This window comes from Pleurodeles waltl, chromosome 3_2, assembly GCF_031143425.1.
Source record: "Pleurodeles waltl isolate 20211129_DDA chromosome 3_2, aPleWal1.hap1.20221129, whole genome shotgun sequence".
NCBI lineage: Eukaryota > Metazoa > Chordata > Amphibia > Caudata > Salamandridae > Pleurodeles > Pleurodeles waltl.
In genome coordinates, this window is record NC_090441.1 from 23,874,728 (window position 1) to 23,897,131 (window position 22,404).

General features: G+C 44.7%; 1 protein-coding gene across 7 annotated transcripts in view; it reads right to left on the reverse strand.

Annotated features, from left to right (window-relative positions):
* AKAP1 (A-kinase anchoring protein 1) overlaps positions 1 to 22,404 on the reverse strand; it is a 312,712-nt gene that overhangs the window by 266,493 nt on the left and 23,815 nt on the right. For 2 of the 7 annotated variants that reach the window (XM_069226649.1, XM_069226644.1), the window contains exon 2: positions 4,496 to 5,533. The exons of 4 other annotated variants lie outside the window; for them this stretch is intronic. The gene's annotated coding sequence lies outside the window, so the exon portion shown is untranslated. The remainder of the gene's footprint in view (positions 1 to 4,495; positions 5,534 to 22,404) is intronic. One more of the 7 variants, XM_069226645.1, reaches the window with a different exon arrangement.

Here is a 22,404-nt window from a genome sequence, read left to right on the forward strand (position 1 = left end):
GTATACATGCAATTTTGATGATTTGAAGTTCCTAAAGTACTTACCTGCAATACCTTTCGAATGAGATATTACATGTAGAATTTGAACCTGTGGTTCTTAAAATAAACTAAGAAAATATATTTTTCTATACAAAAACCTATTGGCTGGATTTGTCTCTGAGTGTGTGTACCTCATTTATTGTCTATGTGTATGTACAACAAATGCTTAACACTACTCCTTGGATAAGCCTACTGCTCGACCACACTACCACAAAATAGAGCATTAGTATTATCTCTTTTTGCCACTATCTTACCTCTAAGGGGAACCCTTGGACTCTGTGCATGCTATTCCTTACTTTGAAATAGCACATACAGAGCCAACTTCCTACAGATCTCCTTGCTAAAAATGTTCAGAATCCTAATTATCACCCGCTGCTTAAACTGTATGGCATACGGCAAACAGCTATGAATTCATAGACACTGAAATGAGTAAGGCAGTAGCAAGTGTGATCTGGTCAATCGTTAAATTTAAGGTATATAACAAAAAAATGTTATCACTTTTGTAATCAAAGGTTTAGAATTCATCGAGGCCATGGATGAAATAATTATGCTTTACAACTTCCACTGCTGAGATAACAGCACTGAAAACACATTTACTAAGCTTCAATACCCACAAGAATTCAGTTAAGAGCTAAATCACATATAATACATTAACCAACAATTCGCACAATCCACGCAAAGCTTTTGCCCACGGTATCTTCACTCAGAGGATTAAGAGACAAAGGATAAATGTGTAAATAGTTGACATTCACTACTGCTTCTGAACAGTTCAATATATATATATATATATATATATATATATATATATATATATATATATATATAAATATATATACTTTCCGCAATCAATTATATCAAACAATTGCAGCTTTATATACAGTCAGCAATATACAAAGCAAACTTTTTCAAAGGGAAGAATATAATTGACATCAATAAACATGTCTCCGTTTAGAACTTTAAGAAGTCAACCAAAGAATTCTAGGTGGGATACTCTCTGCCCTGAATAAACTTTTAACTTTCAGTTAAGAATATTATGAAATTCCATGTTCTATTTAAGATTCGAGACAAAGATTACTTTTGTTAAAATGTTATTACTAGTGTTGGCACATCTGAAAATAATTTAAACTATAGCTCTGCCAAAGTAGGCTCCAAGGGCCTATCTGCAGCTCTTACAACTTCCTTGTAAAGTTAGAAGTAATAAGGTTTTATAGTTTACCTCCTCTGAAAGACTGGGCCCCAGTGTTGCTTTTATCAACCTCACACCTATTTCACTCAACACAAGTCATAGTGGCAGACTACTATAGAAGAAAAGTGCTCTTATAAGATTAATATTTTACCAAACTTCTTTCAAACTCAAGTTGTCACATACCACCATGGAGTTCCTGGAAAGCCTGTTGTACTTAATTCTACTTCTATGTAAGAAACCAACTGGTGTGTGCAGTCCACCTTCAAAATCAAAAGTTCTTGTCACCCAAGAACCACTTGCAAAAAAATAAGACTGTAATATAGTTAGCAGAGACTGTTCCAGTTATTGTCTTGACAAGTTTTCATTATGTGTGGTTCTGAAAGGATTGATAATCTAATTCTAATGCTTTTGAGAGGGCTGCACATCACAGGATGCTGACCAACAGAAGAGTTAGATGAAAGGGACATGGCAATCCTCTCCATAGCGATCAAAGAGTGTTGAGGCTTCAGGGGGTCCATCACTACTGAAGGACTCATGTAGATGAAAGTTCCAGTAGGACAGGAAAACAGATTTGAGTAGGCCACAAGACAATCACTAGGTTTATAGCTGCTTATTTTTTAGACTTGGGCTATTACCCATAATAGCACCAATGAAGGGAATAAGCACCAATGAAGGGAAAGCATAATTCTAATGCCAACTTCAATCGTTAAAAGAAGAATCCATTGCCGGAGCTCTGGGTCTTGCCTCCAGCTGCAGAATCACCATGCATGGTCTTCAGAGGGACATGACCCTCTGGAAAAAACAGCTTAGATCAAGCCCCAGTCCATGAAGTCCCTGAGGAATCTGGAGAATCCCCAGTACATACTATGCCATCACTGTTATTCTTTGTGGTCTAGGCAACAATGTAAAAAGCATAGAATACATTTCCAGAGTCGACTGATGTAGTGGACTACTGCGATACTGTTTATTTTAAGAGGATACAGCACAAGTGGATACAGGCGAAATTCCTGATCGAAAGGAGCACACTAGCAATTCTAGGCAGTTTATGTAGAGTTGCACTTGAGTCCAATTCCACTTTCAACAGATGACAGCAGCTGGCACATATGGAAAACCGGCATTTGCAATGCAATGGGTCTTGCATTTGCTCGAGTTAGAGCTGTTAACCTTGTAAATTCCTAACTAGACTTTTCTTGCCACTTAAATTGAAAATAAAACTGAAACAGTTGACAGAAGCGAGCCGATTCAAAGCGCAATGGCCGCCATGAGCATGAAGGAGACACAAAAGGAAAAAGGTTTGCTCGCATTGAAACGTATCGGCAATCGTGCAATTATCCATGTAACAGGGTTGATGTCCAAGGCAGTAACCAAACCGCCTAAAGGAGGGACAAACGTAAAGCATTTATCGATAACAGGATTTTTGAAAGGCAAGCCCATGAACGAGTGATAGTGATGGGCGTGCGGTGGGCGTAGCTAAAAGCCCTCAAGTAGATTACAACAGGTCACAACGCTTGCACGCTCAACATAAAAAGGCCAAATATCACTGTGCTAATCAGGCATCAATGTGGTGCAAACACTACTGGCACTTCTGCCCTGCTACACAACAGGATGTCTGGATATGATTCACTAAAACGACAGTCCTTTGCTTAGGTGAATCATTTTGAATACTTTAAGGCTCAGCAATAAAGAGGGCAAAGAAAGGTAGCTTGACCAAAATATGCCAATAGGTTTACTAACCTCGCCAATAATCTAAGTGAACGCAATCGCAGACAAGAACCCTCTTTACCTTCCTTTACTGGAGTTGAAGGGTCACAGAGAACAATTGGAACCCCAAAAACACATCAGATTGGGCACTAAACAGATAACAAAACATTGTGGTCTTGCAGGAAAGATACTGCCACATGAAAATAATCCAGGAAAAAAGTGAAATTATCTGGGACATGAGAATAATGTGACCGCAGCACAAACATTTGCAGGAATTAAACAACTTGGTTAAACACCAAGAAACCAAAGTGAGACCAGAGGGGAAGGCAGTGTATATTTTAATGTTCAGCCACTGGAACGGAAAAAACGTCTGAAGCCAGCGATAATTGCAATTTAAAGATATGCATCTTTGAGGTCTAGATGGATCATCCAGTCTCCTCCTTTTACATACCTCAGACTTATTGCCTCTATCTTGAAATGCATTAAGCTACTGAATTTTCCCAAGTTGATCAAAAGCCAAAAGCATTTTTTTTTTTTTTAAACCTGGAAAGATATTGCTCAGTAATCCTGCTAGAAGTCCAACAGACTGGGAGACATTTCCATAGCAGCCATCTTATTTCCCCAAAATGTTATTTTTTGTTCTTGTTTTATTTGCTTGGGTGAGCCAGTTCACAAAGGGTTCAGCAGAATTTTGTTTGGAAACTCTGAACTAATACTAGTATCCAGCAGTCTACTCAAAGGATGTGTACTGGTAATCAATTGCCATGACTTTGCCTCCCAATCTAACAGTGAAATAAGGGATGACGCACAGCTGTAAAGCATTTGGTAAATGTAAACACGGTTTCTTCTACTGTACTTTCTGTAGCCTCCTTGAGCTAGATAGAAGAGAAAGCACACGTTTTTGGTCTGTTCAGTTTGATCTCTTCTGGAGGCCTGCTGAAAAATGCAGCCAACTGTGCATCCCCACCACAGCCTGCCCCACCTAAAATGTCAGGACTGAAGATCTTAAGAGACATAGGGGCATCTACGAGAGAAGGTTCTCACAAATGTACCTTGTACTGTAAAAACTGTTCCCTAAAATGGAGAAGAAGAAGAAAAAGAAAAAGAAAAAAAAAAAAAAAAAAAAACACTTTTCACAACTCGATCTGCCTCCAAAAAGATGAATCTATGCCTCAGCCATTCAGCATAGTTTGTGCTTCCAACAGGGATACCATTCCCTGTGCTCATTTTGTCAATGTGTCTGGGGCTAGAATGAAAATTCATTTTTGGCTGTCATGTCCATAATCCCATACTAGGACTTGCCAGGTACACAGGTTTGGTTTGGCAGGCTCTGCATAACCTATCAATATATTTCTTGGTGTATCTGCATAATTTACCAACAAACATTGGAAACCGGTTTTCAATGTCAGCCCTTACCATCATTTTGCTCTCCTAAAAAGGTCGACGGCACTCCTGCAAACTCCCTTATCAATGGCTTCCCTTCAGCATATTTGCTAATAAGCAATTACTTTGGTAGACTGCGTCAATCAAGACTACTTATGGCCTATGGCCGCTTTCAAACAAAACATACCTCCACCTTCTTTGGTCATTCTGGGTTTTAAAGCACAAAAGACCCGGACACGAAACTTCGTTCACTCTTTAGCCTAGAGGACTGCAGACTCCAAGGACATTGGGAATTTGATTTGTCAGACAGGTCATCTCTTTGTTTAATGGAATGCAGAACTAATGAGTCTGTCCCCAGGGACAGATGAGGAAAAATGGCAGAAGCAGCTGTTTTTTAGACTTCAACGTTTTAAAGCCATGTAAGGGGTGTCTGCGCAGTTATATTTCCACAAGTTTCAGAGCTGCTGAAATAGCGTGCTGCACTAACTCCTGTAGTGTAACCGGCAGGCTCAAGAAAAAGTTTTGCTCCACACAAGTCACTTCCTTTTCACTCATCACCACATCCCTTTGCTATCAAAATCAGAGTATTGTAAGAGCTATCAATTATTATCCATGTGCGCAGCTCTGGAATAATGGGCTAATTAAAAGAACAGTCTTATCAAGTGTCCTGGTTGTCTACAAAACTCAGCAGTTAATGCACAAATTGCTGAGACTCACGATTTTGTAAATGTAGTTTACTCACACCTTTATCAGTTAATGGGGTCTCTTTCAACCAGGATAGAATTGGTCCAATTAGTGGTAGATGCAACAAACGATCCATAGAGCAACGGTGCACTGTAATGTTATATCATCAAATCTGTGAAGTTATAGGAAGGCTCCATATGAATAAGTCTTTACTGTGATATTACTGTAGCTCCGTTCATGCAAGTCACTGCAGCAGTGGACACAAGAGGTGAACAGAACTTGGAATGATTTTTAGAGGCACAGGCTTACAGCTTCCCTCCAACAGAAGAAAATGGCTGGCCACACAGTCAACGAGAAAATACTGTGAATGTCTGGGAAACCTGCATGGAGAATACCTCCACTACTGACGCTGTTACGACTGCGGGCAGGTGAAGCCCAAGTGCCAGCTCAGCTCTTGAAGGCATCACCCCAGCATCATCGTCAGAGAGGATTCAGTGCTGACAGTAGTCCGCAGGGTGAAACTCTGAAGCATGCCGTGCAACTGTACGGGAAAAAAAGTTAACAAACAAGCTAAATTAAAAAAGTAATAACTCGAGAAATAAAAATGGCATAATTACTAGAGTAACAGAAGAAACTGGCAAATAATTAAACAATATACCATTCATGTGCCTTAATCAATCAGAAATACAAAGTGGAGGCAAGAAAATGTATGCACGTCACTCTCCTGAATAGTAAAGGAGGACAAGGAGACAGTGAACAAGGACGTATGATGGAAGGAAGAAGTTAATGTTTTGAAGGACACTTGTAGTTCTTACTCTACACATCATGGGTACTGAATTTTATTAGCTGTCGTAATATATTTCCAAGGCTGTAAGAAAGCATACCCATCACCTACAATTCAGAAACAGAATCTCTATGCAACACTCTTTAAAAGAGGGAAAAGCAATACTAAAACAATCTATAATGGGCATGGCAGAAAACCTACCCCCCACAATACTATATTTGCTGATTGTTTAACATAAAATTATCACATGATTAGGCAAGTAAAACGTCTATTATTCTCATAAGATTCAAACTGATGTTGGCCAATCACAAGAACTTTTTAGAATTGCAGAAACTGTAAACAACTCCAGTGTTATTAACAACACTTCGTCTCAACAGAAAGTAGACTAAGATAGAGTCAGCATCATTTTAATCTTGCCAAAAACATTTTCAAGATATCAAACAGTTTAATGTACATCTAGATCAGAATATACCCAATTAGGCCCTCCTTTGGGTATCTGTCCAGGTGCTCAGCTAACAAATGGTCACTCAGTCTATTTAGTCCAGCGTTGACAGATTATTAATGCCCCTCAAGTCTAGGAAGGCCCCTTCAGTTTTTAAAAGAAAAGCCACTATAAGACAGACGCTGAATGAAATCCTTTTTGATCTGGCCAACTTTAAACCAAGATCCTTGCCACCTTATTTGGTCAAGATACTAGTGAAGGTTGTCACCACACAGTTACAAACCTTTGTTGAACTGAACAATGTATTGGACAGTTCACAAGAAGGATTTAGGGCCAAGTTACGTGACTGAGGCAGTAATAACTTCTGTGAATGAGAACCTAACCAGCTAAAGCCACAAAGGACTGGGGGGCAGCGGCCCCCAACAAGAGCACTCAAACATAGCAGATGCTTCAGTTGAAGCTCCACTTCTGTAAAGGACAAATTATCCTAATCTAGTAGTATATATGTCCCATGTCCGCATCGAATAGCCTACTGCTCTTCACACCAGACTTCAAGGGTATATTCCACACATCCGCCTCACAGTTTTAAAGGTGTTATTTGTCTCTATGCAGCTCCATTATCCATCATTGTTATGGATGTAGTATTCTCAGACATGGGTACTCTCCCATCAACGATCATATGTGAGGACATAAGGAGTGCATGGCAGGGGTGCAAGATATAGTTAGTCCTGGCGACTACAACCGGTGAATTTCTGTGATTTTTTTTTTTTTTCTTTTTTTAGAGTTCAAAACGATGTTCACACTGAGAAATTCACCTAACTATAACATCACATTAACCTTTGTTTTTTCAGTATACATATTAACAATGGACGATCGCCAGTAGGTAGTTATAGATAGGACCTAGTTGCCATACAAAAAGCATTCTTTGTTCTGCCAATAACTTTGGAGTCGTTTGACAAATCCACAAACAATTTCAAAACTAGTTTGCCACTCACTTCAGCTGCTGTCTTGAAAGTTTTGGGGTGATTCATCAAGCAGGGGCTGAGAAAAAGGAAGGTCCCAAAGTATGTTTTCCCCTGCAATTTCCCATAGAGATTTTAGGCACGGCTACTGGCTAAATCGCTGGATGGAAATACACCAAATTTGGAAGAAAGCTAGCTCTTGGTCCAGAACGCCTGCTTTTGTGATCTGGTATAAATCCGTTAAGTAGCTTTGGAGTTAAAGGAAAAAATAAGTACAGATATCTAGGGACACAGATCCTACTCAAATCCAACAGTACCCATGCTGATATCGGATTGTTGCCAACACTTAAACCAGGAAGTGTTGGCAACCATTTTGGGAGTCCCAAAAATAAAAAATAAAGTAATTGTAAAGAAAAAGGGGTCAGGATAGGAATAGACGGACCCTGGTTCAGGGGTCCCGAGGCGGGAGCCTGCCAGAGCAAAAATATGTTTTTTCATTTTACGGCAGGAAACACGGTAGATCTGGCAAAAAATGGAAAGAGGGAGGGAAAAAAAAAAAAAAAAAAGTGGCCTTCCGTGTATTTTAGCCAGGTACCGGGGGTAGGTGGCTTGTAAAAAAATTTAAAAAATAATAATAAATAAAGTGAGGAAGGTGCGCACACAGCACCACTCCCCAGGCCATTGAGCCTCGGGGACCACCACCTTCCTGTGCATACTGGAGGAGGCAGCGAAGACTTCCCTTCACAGGCTCCTTTGAGACCTGTGAACCACCACCTCCCCAGGCCTTTTTAGAAAAATCGGAGGGGGGTGGGGGGATGAACTGGAGCCCCACAGTCCTGAAATTAACTCAGAGGACCACCTGGGGCGTTCTTAATTTTTTTTGTGGGGGGGGGGGGGGGGGGGGGGGAGACATGCAAGCCATCGCCCTATAGGATATTCAGGGACCACCACCTCCTGGGGCCAGAAATGAAAATTAAGAGGGGGGGGCCATGCATTTACATCCCTAGGGGCCACCACCTCCCCGGGCCAGCCCATGCACGGCCCAACTCCTGGAGCCGCTAAGGACCATGGGGACCCGCAACCCTCCACAGCCAGCTCTCTATCTCCTGTGGTGCCCACCGTCAGGAGGTGCTGTTTTGCTTTTGCTTGGCAGGACCTTTGGCAGCTCCTCCCAAGCAAGAGCAAACTAAGTCCGCTCCAAGCAAGCAGGAGCAGGAAAACTGCTCCTGCTCGTTGGGAGCAAGCTTTTTATATGTTTTCCTGCCCACTGTCACGCAGGCAGGAAAACAGATAAAAGAATTTCTCCTGCATGCAGGGAGAAGCATTTGATAGCTGCTCCCTGGGTGGGGTATCAATTCCGACTCCCACTGGAGGCAGGGAGCCGGAAGGGGCCATAGGGCCTTGAGGCCCCCCACCGTGGTCCCCATCCTGTGATGCCCTGTGGAGAGTAGAACTCGCTGTTTTCCCTTGTAACCACTATGAGTATATAAAATCACCTAGAAACCCAGCCCATTTGGTCCCACCACATGTACATACACTATGCAAATTCTTCCCGCCTTTCTCCGGGATGATAGACAGCTTAACAAAAGGCCCCACCAGCGCATTTGCCACTGATTTTGAGATGTGTAAAAAAAAAAAAAAAAAAAAAAAAAAAAAAAAAAGGTCATTTAATGGCCAGGAACATGAGTACATCTTCACCAAACAAAGAAGCACTTACTACATATAATTAAGCAGTACCCTTGTTTGGAGGAGATTAAACTGTAGTCTCATTGTGTTCTCTACACAAGCATTCATGTTACTGAAGCCACTGTATGAAGATACTCGATGACAAATCACATTGCCAAAATTACAGACACACAAGGTCACTGGAGACATAACCTGGGGGTCCTATAAATAGCTGTAGTGTGGACTATGGACTACACATTTACCCAACAAGGTAGCACTTACTAATTAGCCAGTACAAAGTACTCCAGCTAGGTAGACATTGTGTGCAAAACTGTGGCCTCTTCTGGGATAATTAAGCAGGTCAGGATGCATTCTGACCTGAACGGGAAACAATAACAAATATAAACAAAGCAGGATTCCCAGCTGAAGCTCTGCTTCCAGGCCCTGCGGCAAAACTTTGTTGCACATGCGTGGTGCGGGACTGGATGCCTACAAGGCTCTGCGTCAAAGCCCTCCTGTGCACAATCGAAGGCCATGGGTGGCACAGGGTTGGATGCTTACCAGGGGTTGACTGCATTCAACCCTCACTGTTATTAAAGAAAACAGAAATCCACAGAACAAAAAAAAAACAAAGGTTAAAGGGATGTTATAGTCAGGTTGTGAAAATCAACACAAAACCACAGAAATTCAGCTGTTAAAAACTTGTGCCCTCGCCATGTACAACTAACTACCTAACTTTACATCATTCATGACATCTTCTATGGCATCATTTATATTATCACAGCAACATTTACAATAAAATTATTGATGAGGAAACTGGGCATGAGGAGGGCACTAGAGTTACTTGAAATAACTATAGCAGCTGAATTTCTACGGTTTTGCACGTGTAAATTCATAACCTAATTACAACGTCCCAATAACTTATTTTTTCAGTGAATATATATATTTTCTGCACGAAAAGCATTTTTGATTTGCTAATACCTTAGGCACCATTTGATGAATCTTCATGAAACTTTAAAAGAAAAAGTTCATCCACTGCAGCGCCTTTCTGGAAAGTGTCAGGTGATCCATCAAGCGGAGATCAAGAAAAACAAGCATTTACAATGCAACGGGTCTCGCATTTCTCCAAGTTAGAGCTATTAGCAGTTGTAAACTTCCCACCGGACTTTTCTTGCCTCATTAAATGGAAACAAATGAGCGCAATCGCGCTGCTAAACAAGCGAGATCGAGCTGAGAAAAAGTAGTCCACAAACGGCGGAAAACAGCGAGCCTCGTATGTTTTCAGTACTTGGTCGCTGCGCTCAAGGAGGGCTAACCACCAGAAAAGGCATGACGTATGCATGCCTTACACTAATGAAAGCAATCAGATTTTAAAAGGCAAGCCTACAAACCAATTAAAGACACTGCTGTGAAATGGGTGGGGCTCCGAGCCTTTTTCTAACTACTACAGCATCTCACAAGCAATATGCATGCGCAAGCACATGCTACGCAGACTCGACCCTAAAAATGGGTGTCCCAAAACAAGGTTTCCCCATGCCAGAGGAATATCTATATATATATATTCTCACTCATTCATCTCTCTCTCTCCATTTCCTCTCCCCTCCCCCCCACCAAAAACCCACCAGTGGGCTGACCCAAAGCCCACTGTAAGTTTTGGTATTGTTCACAAGAGGAATTCAACAACAGATGGCAAAAAGCTTCCTTAAAGTGAAACCTGAATAAGCATTTTCATCAATTTACACTTCTTAGCTCAAAACTGACCGAGTCTGGGGTTAAAAAATAAAATAAAAAAAATAAAAAGTTGAATTCTGAATGCAAGGTCAGTTCACAGTGCAACTGATCCATGTATCAATTGTAACGGCTAATGTGCTGTGGATGCACATGCAGTGCTCTTAAGTTAAGGCTAACAAACAAAAGCCAAAACCATTAACTATGGAGAAATAACAGCAATAGCTGTTGACATACTATGAGAACTCTAGCTTTTTAGCCAAAACTTCTTTCTTACTGTGCACTAGTAAAAGCGCAGGTTCGCAGAAGTCAATGCTCATCTTAGAAACCGTTTGTATCCGCTACGATGCGAACACTGCCCTCTTGTACCGAAGGTCGCTTGACAGAAAATCCCCAGAAGAAATGCACCTAGCCCCTGAACTAACCAACATTCAGAGACCAAGAAAGTCACAATATGGCCAGAGTTAAGCAACAAGAAAGTTCACGTGCAAGAGAGACTTTTTCCCCCCTAATCAAGATCATCCCTTACACAGTGCATATGCACGCTTACAGAAAGTAGGTGACAGCTTACAAATAAACAAAAGACAGGCAAATAAAAATACATCGGGTACCAGTGTCACATGTAAACCTACAGTCTGACTAAAAAGGGCTACTACACTCATGCTCCTTTTCGCAGTATCTTGCAATGCATTATGGCCCTTGTCAAAAGCAGTCTTGTAATTTGGGACTCACAGTAATGACCGTGTACTAATACAGGACTATCATGTAATTCAGAGAGTAATTCTTTACACATCGCTTTGGCTCCTCGAGTGCCAGCTGCCAACCAATCGGGAGCCTTAATGTCTGGTGGCCAAATTATGTACATGCTTCCTAGGCCAGGAACTGAACTTTTTAGTCATGAACACAATTACGGTAGACTCGCCAAGTATGCTCCGGATGGCAGGGAAGGCGGTGATGTGAGGTATTGCAAGGGTGTATTTGAGGGGCGGGGAATGTGAAACAGCAACAAATAGTTTTAATCTGAAACCGGAGAGAGAGTGCAGTGAACAACACAGTAAACATGCAAAGTGATACATTGAGATAGACGGGCCTCTTTTTGGCAGCTGTCTTCAATTCACTTTTGATAAGTGCACATAATCAACCTTTTACTGCAGATCTGAATCTCTGCTATTAGGAATCACAGCTACTGCTTCGGAATGACTGTCTGTGCGGGGGAATAGAACAGCCCAGCCTTCTGATCTGAAGTGGCAGTCATAGGACACGGCAATATAATGGCACGTGGTAAGGATCCCCTGTCCCCGTGGCAGTCCCAGAGGTAACTAGAATAGTATTGATGGCCAGGAAATCAGCCTTGAGGTGGTTCGGATGGAACCAAAAGATCACATTGTAGGGACCTCTCTGTCAAGGTTTCTAGCTAAAGCACTGTGCCCAACTCACAGGATTTGGTAACTGGGATCTTAAAGATGAGATATGTCTGGAAAGCCAATAACATGCAGTCCTTTCAGGAACTCCACACCAAAATTCAGGGACACCGATCTCCATTCTATTGGTCCCTGCAACTATGCCATGTCCTTGCACAACCCAAGGCTCCCTCTTAAGTCCATGAATACAGTACACTGGAAGCAAAGATAAGATTCTTATTGGCCCATGTGGAAAGGGGCAATATCCCAGGTTTATAAATCATTGGTGGTTAATTCAGCTAACCTTGTCTGGGAACTAAAAACTAAATGGGAAGAATGGGTCGGTCCTCCCACAATGACTGGAGGGATGCATGTATGGCACCTGGATACTGGTCATCTCAGCACGACTCAGACTCCTACAACTTACAAGTCTGCATACTACTTACTTTATAGCCCAGAGGCTGTAACTTGCACACAAACCTCCTGCACCTACATGTTCAACAGGGGACAAAGCTTTCTTCCATACGATGTGGGCGTGCTCACTTATTGGAACATACTGGATGAGGATTTTCACTACTCTATCGGAAATACTGGGAAAAATTATGAGTAGCATGGCTGGCTAGCCTGCAGGATATGGGTCGGGGGCATTCACAGCCTAGGGGTTACAGAATAACCAAAAGGGACATTCCAAAATATTGGAAATCTGCCATTCTTGCCACCCCGGGGGAGTGGCAATCAGTCATGGACTGGGGCACAAAACAGGTGCAGACACTATTTCGCACATGGCTGCCCTCTGAACAGATTTATTCAGATTAGAATGATGAATATGTTCAGATTTGATTTCTGTTGATTATCAAAAAGCCAAATACAAAACAACATTGCAGCTTCATCAGAAACAAAGACACATTCAATAACTTCTTATGAGATGTCTCACCAGGTGGGATCGTTCACCCTCATGTCAACGTTAAAGATCACACTGTACAATTTTCAGCAGGTCCAACCTGGACTTCCAGGCCCAACTCACGCCTAGTCTGCCAATCCCCTCCCCATTGGGGCAAGCATTTCACTCTGTGTCCACACTCTCACTTATCTAAGGAGATTCCAGTGTCAACGCAGTGTGGGACCATAGGGTTCCATCATGCACCACATCCACCTCACTCGAGCGCTCCACCATCTCTGCCCTAAGTTCCAAGTCCTGTTCGTAGACGTCTCAACCAAGCTCAGGTCCGATAGCCATGTGTGCCATGGAGGAGGAGTGGGAGCTATCCAATGTATCGCTATGGATCTCCGGGCCAACAAACCTCAGCAGCACAAATTTAAATCTCATTTCCCTTTCTGATTTTGGGAGCGGCAAAAGCCAGTGCAGGCTATAATGTACTGTCCTGTCCAGCTGGGTGACCGTGACTTCCCTAACTGTCTAATCGCTCTCAATTCCATGTCTTATGGAGAAAATGGATAGGGGACACATTACATCTAGGACATATCTGCATGAACTGGGAAAACCCCTATGCAACAGTTACGTGAGATACACCTGGTGCAAGTAATAAAACTGAGCAAGTTTAACGCAAGTATTACTAGCTAAATCCTTCACCTGGACACGGGCATGCTTCCATCCACCATCCGTGAGGGGGGGACTCCCAAGCAATGTTCCTTCCAATGTGCATGCCTGGGCAGACGCGCACACAATTCATCTACGTGCAAGGGGCACACTGGACCGCGCATTTCAAAGGAGCAACCTTTAAGGTCTAAGTGGAGAAATCTGGCAGAGGAGCAATGAAAACAAAGGAGGCTAGTTAAACCTAAAAGGCAATCATTTGCATGCATTTGTGGATTGGGTGACCTCCATAGTATTTGGCAGCATTTAACTTTTACTGCAGTTCAGAACACAAAGACAAATGCTGCCAAAAACAACAGATCACTCCATTCACCGGTGCAAGTGGTTGCTTTTAAGTATTTTCAGGGCTTTTGCAGGGGTGCCTCCCGTTTAATTTGTTTGCTTGCCCACCTGTACAAAACTTTGGAAATAGTTCTCACTATATATATATATATATATATATATATATATATATATATATATAGCATGCAGCTGGTTTTTCTAAAAATGTTTATCTTTGTATTCTAATCTATCAGACTGCATATATGAGAGGACGGTTCCGACTACTTGGTCCGCCCTGATTGTTTTTGTTTCTGGATCACCTGTTTTTGACCCTTTACTGTGAGGGAGCCTCAGTTTCGGACTCACCCACAGTAAACTCATGATAAAATGGACTGTACTTGTTTAGTCAGTGCCAACTTAGTAAGCAAAGGCTGCTGTGATGCAGCAAAGGTAGGATGTCCAGGGCTGGTTACACAATCACGTGTGAAGCTGTGTGAGGGCGGCACAGGGAGGATTCCTGGTGTGCGCAGCCCAGGAACTGCACTTAGGGTAGCCTGGTGCAGGAGGTACCCTGCAGAGTGGGTAGTGACCTGGAAAAGGCCAAAATGAGATAGGTGTACACATGTGAGGGATAGCCAGTGTGCTTTACTGTTTTCACTTTAGTGACACATTATATGCCAATGAGAAAGGCTGACCTAGGGTGCAACTCCAGTTCCCTAGGGTTCACAGACTCCAGAGTGTCACCAATGTACACTGTAACCTGTATGAAAAGAATAATGCATTAAGTTACAAAAGCATATTTGTACAGCTTAGGAGTCATCTAGGAATGTTATCTTTTTCGGACTCAGTTGAGGGTTGGGGCCAATTACTGCTCTATCCAGCTGCCAGATCAGTGCCTTGCATCAATTAGCCAGTTGTCATTCCATGCCAGGAACTGGGCCTAAGAGGCCCTGGAAGGAATGTTGGAGACGAGTGGCTGAGACTCTCAAAGGAACTAACTCCTGACAATGTCATTTTGAACTATCCCAGAAGACTGCAGGAAGGTTGGGACGGGGCAGAGAAGTGATGTGGCACAATCGGATAGGCTAGAGGAGCATCCCTGCTGGACACTTCCACCAAAGGTCTTGCTCGGGGAGGGTGCTCTCTCTTGGGAGTGCTTCTCTGCAGGGCACAGACTGAAGATGGCGATCATGGCCAAGTGTAAGGAAGAACGCCCTGACTGCTCACTGGGGCAAGAACTTTGCCCCGGAAGGACTCCAGACACAGTGGGGCACACTGCAGGGCCAGGTGAGCAGGCCCGGACCAGTTGGGGGACAGACTAGGTCCAGCGCAAGGATAGCGTGCTGCCCAGAAGAAAGAAGGGCATTCAGAGGAAGGGCTGGCACAAGGAATCAGTGGGACTGGCTCCCTACCAATTTGGGAACCTTCTAGGCCAGGAGGCCTGAAGAAAGTGCTCCTGGTGGCAAGGGCTCACCATCAGGAGCAAAAAGACACGAAGATCATCGAAAGCATCCCACAGGGCCAGGGATATCCCGGGGGGAAGATATGTAACCTTTGACCCTCTGGGAGGACCAGCAGCGAAGCGCACGGGGCTCTACCACCAAAGTAAATGTTGCCCCCGGGATGTTTCCAGGGCCCGGACTGCCCAAAGGAAGAACAGAGCCAGGGAGTACAGTTACACATCCCAAGGAAGAAAAATGCAGTAACAAGGGAACCCCGTCACAAACCCTCAAAGGTAAGGGACCCCCCAGAACTCATCCCGGGGCCCCACCAGGAAATAAAGTCGGGGGGGCGCTGTGTTGCACCTCCCCCCACGAAGATGAGGAGAGGGGCCCCGGACCCCACTCCGAAGTCCTGCATACAATCAAAGCCAGGGAGCACTGTTGCGCTCCACGTAAAGATGGAGAAAGGGTGCCCGGGACCCCCCCCCCCATCCCAGGGCCCCCCCACAATAAAGCTAAGCTGGGGAGTGACACTGAGCTCCCCCTGAAGATTCTGCCCGGAGGGGAGGGAGGACCAGTACCACATCCCTACCCCCTCCCCACCCGGTGGCAGAAGATCGCGAGGGGGTAGGGGAGGAGTGCCGTCCCACTCCCCTAGGCGGCCAGGCCAGCCGCCGCCAGGGTCACGTCTGCCTGCAGGAGCGGGCAAACAGAAGAGAAGGCAGGGGGAGTGCCGGCACACTTCCCCCAAGTGGCCTCCCCGGGCTGCCCGCAAGAGCATGCAGACCGCTGTAGAGTGCCGGCTCCCACAGCAGCACTGGAGTGTGTTGGCCATGCGAGGAGCCGGCAGGAGAGGCTGGGGGTGGGCTCCCTGTGCCGCTCCCCCAACAGAAAACTCATCTGATGTGGATGGTGTCTGGGTGGGACCTGACACCCCCAAAGAGGAGGCCCCCTCTCAGCCTGGACTACCCCACCAGCGGAATCTCACCAGAAAAGCGAAGCAGCTCTCCCCAGTGCTGCAGGAGAGCTGCTGATCAATACGCACAGGAGCGCCTCAATGCCCTGCAGGGTCTGAACCACGTTTCAACACCTAAGCTACTCGTTTAGGGCTTATGGTGGTCCCAGGAAGATGGGGTCACTACCAACATGTCACAAATGGATTGGGGAGGGGGTGCAGGAGGAGCACATGTTTCCCCCTCCCCCCCAAAGAGTTGCCCAACATCACCACCCTAGAAGTTATAACCCCTTTCCCCCTGCCATACACGGGCTCCAATTGTTTTACACCAAATCCCAGCTGGAACTTTTGTTTCAGGGTGGTGGGATTGTGCTCTCTAGGGGAAAAAATCATGGCTGCAGTCCCTGTGGCCTGAATGATGACAGGCTTGTTATAATGGTGAACACCCTCTAGGGGTGAAAGGCTGTAATTGCAGGTATTTTTACAGAAATGAAGTACCTTAGGATCTATAGCTAAAATGGTAGCATGTTATGCTAAATGTGTTTTAAAATGTAAAGATAACCTCTAGGGGTCAAAGATGGCATTACATTCTGATTAACAACCTAGGGACTGTGCATAATTTTTACATTGAATATTTCAATTTAGATTGGGAGGAACCTTGGCCCACACCCTTTAGGGGTGTGGATAGACTACGTAGATCAAGCTAAGTGATCCTAGCAATGCTAACTACTCCAGTCTGCTTAGACATGTTCCTTATTGATGCTTATTTGAGTAATGAGTCTGACCACTACCGGTGATTAAAGTAGATGTACTTTATTGCCAGTGTCAGGTGCTCTCACTCCCAAGTAGACAAATATTGCATTAGACTACAAGTGAACGGTCTGCCATGTAGGTTGTTCCCTTGGAAGAGACAAGAATGATTGCACAATTTCATCCAAAAGTAATTCCAGCAACTTGTCTATGATTCTAAATCACGGAGTAGTGCTGAGTAGTGTGTGTGTGTATAATACATGTACTTTTACTTTATCAAAAGAAAAAGCACAGACTGAACAATCATTTATTGAGTGTTATTCTTTTGTGCTTGTGAATGGTGATTACTATCCCACACCACCTCCCTTGAGTAAGCCTTAGACTGCTCTGTGAGAGTCAAGCGCTAGAATGGGGTGTTTGGTCTCTGTGGGGGTCGAGTGCAGACACATTACTTGTGCAGGCCACACAACTCATGACCCATCCTCCAACAGCATACTCAAATCATCACAGAGGATCAGACGGTAAAGGCAATCAGGGTAGAAGTTGAAAGCAGTGGCCCCTGGGTCCAACATTCATTTCTTACCAAGCTGCTGCCAGCCATGGCCTTCCTTACACTTATGGAGAATTCTGAAGGTATGTATACACAGACACTTCAGATCATTTTAGCCGTACAACATACATATCTTAAAGGAGGGATGGGGTGGAGTGCCAGAAAGCCCACGGCAAGATGACCACATTGCATTGCAGCTCCCCCGGCCATGAACTATTATTTTATTCAGTATTCTGTAACTTGACCGCAATAGATTAAAAACCTCTGAAATCCTGGTTGGTGAAGCCAAGCAGCTTGATCTGTGAATGCAATTGGTGAAAATTGCCACTTCTACACCCTGAAAAACTTGGAGGCGGCGAGCTGGCAACCCACCCTGCGCCACACAAGATGGTGGTCACTGCACTAGCACCGCAGCATCTGCTGCCGGAGACCTGACAGGGTGCTGTGATCCGGTGCGGGCCATGCTGTGGTGGAGGGCGGTCTGTGACTGGACACTGTAGGGGGCTCTGCTTCTGCAGAACAGACCCTGGCAGACTATTGGGTGAGCTACGGGAGCCATAGCAGGCATGGATATCGGGAGCTGCAGTGAGACCCAAAAGTGGCGCTACCGGCGTGCTGCCCCTTGCCATCCTTGAGTCACCGCGCGCGCTGGGTGTGCTGAACAAGACTCCCTACGTGGCAAGCGGAACTAGGATGCCTAGCTGTGCTCAAGTGGATACCCCGCAGGCTTAATTGGCGTGCGTGAGCAGCTCTGTGAGGTTTGCAGTCCCCTGTAGAGTGTTATGATGCTGCTTGAAGATGCCCAGAGCTGCGACTGACACCATGCGGCCACCTTTGTGGGCCAGGGTGACCCTAGTAAATGCGCTTGGGATCTGCTGATTGGGAAGCTAACAGTACCACCTCTCCATATATGCCAATAAAAGTACAGAGGTGATGTAGGTTATTTGATTGGTTGCAGCTGGTTAAACAGCTGCAAGCGTGGGCAGCGTGACGTGCAGTGTTAATCTATGAGCTGCAGTGGACTCTTCTTGAGGAGTGCTATAGAGGGGCAATGCGGCAATCCACTTACCCATGGGATATCAGGGCCCGGCGACGCGCGACTTTAATAAAAGTGATACAAACTGAATCATGGACCTCAACACATGGTACGTGACAAGCCTGCTATGAATCTTATCACCCCCTTCAGACATCTCAAGCTAACTGGCATGGCGCAAACACTGCCCTCCCCCTTACTGTGAACAGATTGTCGATGACCGCTGGCCCTAATGGGTAAAGAAGGGAAATCTTAACCTAAGCTTACATTTAGCCCAGAAAAAGCTTCAAGAGTCCGCTTGAGACCGAGGCAGACAGGGAAGACTCAAGCCGAGATGCTGGGTCTCTGGAAAGCACTTTGCTGGCAATGCAGTGTCATAGTTGCGACTCTTGCTCTAGGCAAGACTGCTGGTTTAAGGGATGACAGCACCTTTGTTTGTAGGCGGGTAGGCCAATACTACAAGTCGCAACTGCCAGCCCAACCCTCCCGGCTTACAAGCAGTACCTCACCAAAAACTCAAAAGGTAAAAGGTGATTTCTGGCAGCCTTTACACATGGACTCAAGAGTGTGACATCTCAGGGGAGTCATAGTTAAACAGAGATTACCCTTTTCTCACACGAGCAAAAGGTCTCAGTCACACACATAATGACGGAGATACAGTAAAGTTTTTACTAGGTTTTATGAACAAGACTGCAATAAACTGTAAAATGCATGGGCTGCAATTAAGATAACGAACAATGCAAGAAGCAGAACTGTAAAAACAAGAGTCGTGAACATGAAGACCCCCACCATCTTTCAATAACATGAGATGTGAAATAGGCCCTAATACCCTAGCATGATGAATCTAATCTCTAACCTAAAGAAAGCTAGGTGTGTTAAACCTAATCTGCCAGTACCAGGTCCATGAGAAGTGCCCCCCAACCCTCATTACCTTGGAATGAGGTCTCTAGATCAGACTCCATGGGGACACCAAGGCTGGGTCTACATCGAGGTAAAGTGTAGCATAGATAGCGTTGATGGCATCTGGTAGGAATCACTCTGATGACCTAGTCCGTGTGAGATCTATTTATACAGCTCTTGTAGGACCCCAGAGGCACCTATGTAATTACATAAAAATGCCTTCTAAAAAGTACATTAGGTTCCCGTCCCACGTAAGTGGGAAATGGACATGATGTGAATACCTAAATATATCACTTGTCTTTGACGCTGATAGTGACGCCTTCACAGAGTGGAATAAAGTGAAATCAAAACATCTTCCCAACTATAAAAATAGCACCCATCTTGGAAGAAATAAATGTGCTAAAACAGCGCAGGCTAAATAGGGTAAAAGTCACTAGGTGACAAGGGCACAGGCCTGTAAGCCAGAAGGCTAAGCTAAACTCTTGATTCCCATTAAAACTAAATAGGATCCACTACAGCAGCAGAGTCTGCGCATTATAGACAGCAAAACATATCAGCTCAACTTATCAACTTACAGATGGACCACCTTACTACCAAGCTTGACCAGCATGCAATGAGGCTGACATAAGCAGAGCAACAGATTTCCAATACGGAAGACAGTGTGCAAACAATAACCAGTAAATGCTTCAACATGGAGAAAGCTCTTGCGGTCAAAGCTAAAGATTAAGATTTGGAAGCACGCTCTAGGCGCAACAACTTACGAATCATTGGTATCCCAGAGTCGACGAACACTGGGATGCCCCAGGGACCACGATACGGTGCTACATCTTGCACAGGAGAAAGGGGACATCATTTACCAGGCAAATCAGTTACTTTTTTTTTCCCCAGACTTTATGGCAACTGTGCAAGCTGCAAAAAGAAAAATATTAATACTTACCAGTAAAGAAGAAGCTACAAAAAGCAGAGATCACCTACGCTATGCTCTACCCTGCGAGGATAAAGATCGAACACCAAGGCCGGACAAAGGTTTTCCACACACCCCAGGCTGCGCTAGAATACGTCAATCAGCTCACTCAGCGTGGCAGAGATCGTAAAGTGCCTGATGACGTCGTCACAAAAGACTAGTTCTGATGTGCTGCTGCGGCAGCTCCTACTGTTGATGCCACTGTTCCCCTCTCATAGGTTATGTTAAACCACAGATGTAGCTGGTAACAAGACTCAAGATGATCTTGGTTGGATGTGGTGAGAGGACCTATGGTCCAAAACTTTAGAAGGTTTTCCTTCAGTTGAGTACTTCCAGGCCCCTGCTCTTAAATCGTCCAGCAGTTCCTAAACAGGGCATGGTAGTGTATCTTCACCTCTGCAGCTGGCGTTTTGGCCAATTTGGCCCTGTGGCAGAGTCTCCCGGCCACAGGGTGGGAATCAGGACTCTAGCTGCCTCCATGTGGGTATGCCCCAGTTTGAAGTTACATAGTCAATGCTGATTTTAAACTGTTAGCATATGTTCTTGCTGCAATTAGCAGCCGTTTTGTGATTTTGGGCACTCTTCAGCATGATTGGGATGCTGAAATGGGTGGGGGGAGGGTTGTATGTTGTCACCTCACATCTACACTCTACAATAACACAGACAGATATGCATCTGCATTCAAGTCAGAGGGCTCTACACCCCTCCCCGTGTCACAGATGGCTAAGCCCCAGCAACCTGGAACCATATCTCTCCTGACCTGGAATGTGCGGAGACTCAATCCCCACTAGATGCAACAGGTCTTGGCGTACCTGGACAGACACCATATACAGATTGCTCTCCTCCAGGAGACTCATTTGACAAAGCAGACTGAGAACACAGTTGGGATGAGGTGGACTGGGGTTAGAATGGCATCTTGCTACTCATTTTATTCTAGAGGTAGTGATACTGACTAAAAAAGGAATACCATTTGTCACCCACACAATCACAGATGACCAAGGACGCCATGTTATATTGCAAGGTGCTTTGAATGGCTCTCAATAGATATGGCCTGAATGTGGATAACTCCACATTCTACACCAACCTGTGGAATGTGTTGCACTCTCGGCCTCAGTAAGCATATGAATCTAAACACGACACTCAATGTGACTTGACAGATCGACGGGGTACCTACTCATGACAGAATCTGCCAAGGTGATTTGGAAAGGCATGGAGGAGTTCAATATGGTCAATGTGTGGAGGTCGCACTATATAGACGTGAGGGCACCTACATATCATCTGTGCATGCAACCTGATCCCAAGTAGATTACTTGCTGACGACCAGAGGGATGAGCACCTGGGTAACTAATATCCAGCATCTTGTAAGAACCCTCTCAAACCACAAGCCAGTCTAGCTCGAAGTGGCTACTTCACTGTTGGAGCTGGTCTATAAGGAGACTGTCAGTCATGCCATATGTTAATACTTTGACATAATTAAAGAGTCAATTGGGACGGATATCCTCTGGGAAGCCTTCAAGACTAAGATATGAGCAATCTGTATTAGCACAAGTGTGGGGTTACTCAAAGACATACGTGCACAGCTCATCAAATCAGAGCAAACCTTGCAACAGTTAGAAAAAGGCTATGAGCGCACACACCCCGAGCCGACACTCTAGCTAACATTCAAGACTATATCACCAATTACTACGACATGGCAGAGCAATAGCAACATTACTTGTTTTACTGACATGTGGCAAGGGAGTATGGGGAGGGAGAACACCCAGGCAACTCCCTGGCCTCGGAGTTAAAACCCACCTGGGGATCAAAATGTGATAGATAAAGAATAGTAATAGGGGTGACTATTATGACACACCGGGGATCTTGCAAGTGTTTTCTGATTTCTATTAGGGTCTCTATGCTTGGCGCAGGACATCGCAGAATACCTAGATGTGGCTCTGGCATGGATGTCGGAGGAGGAGAGG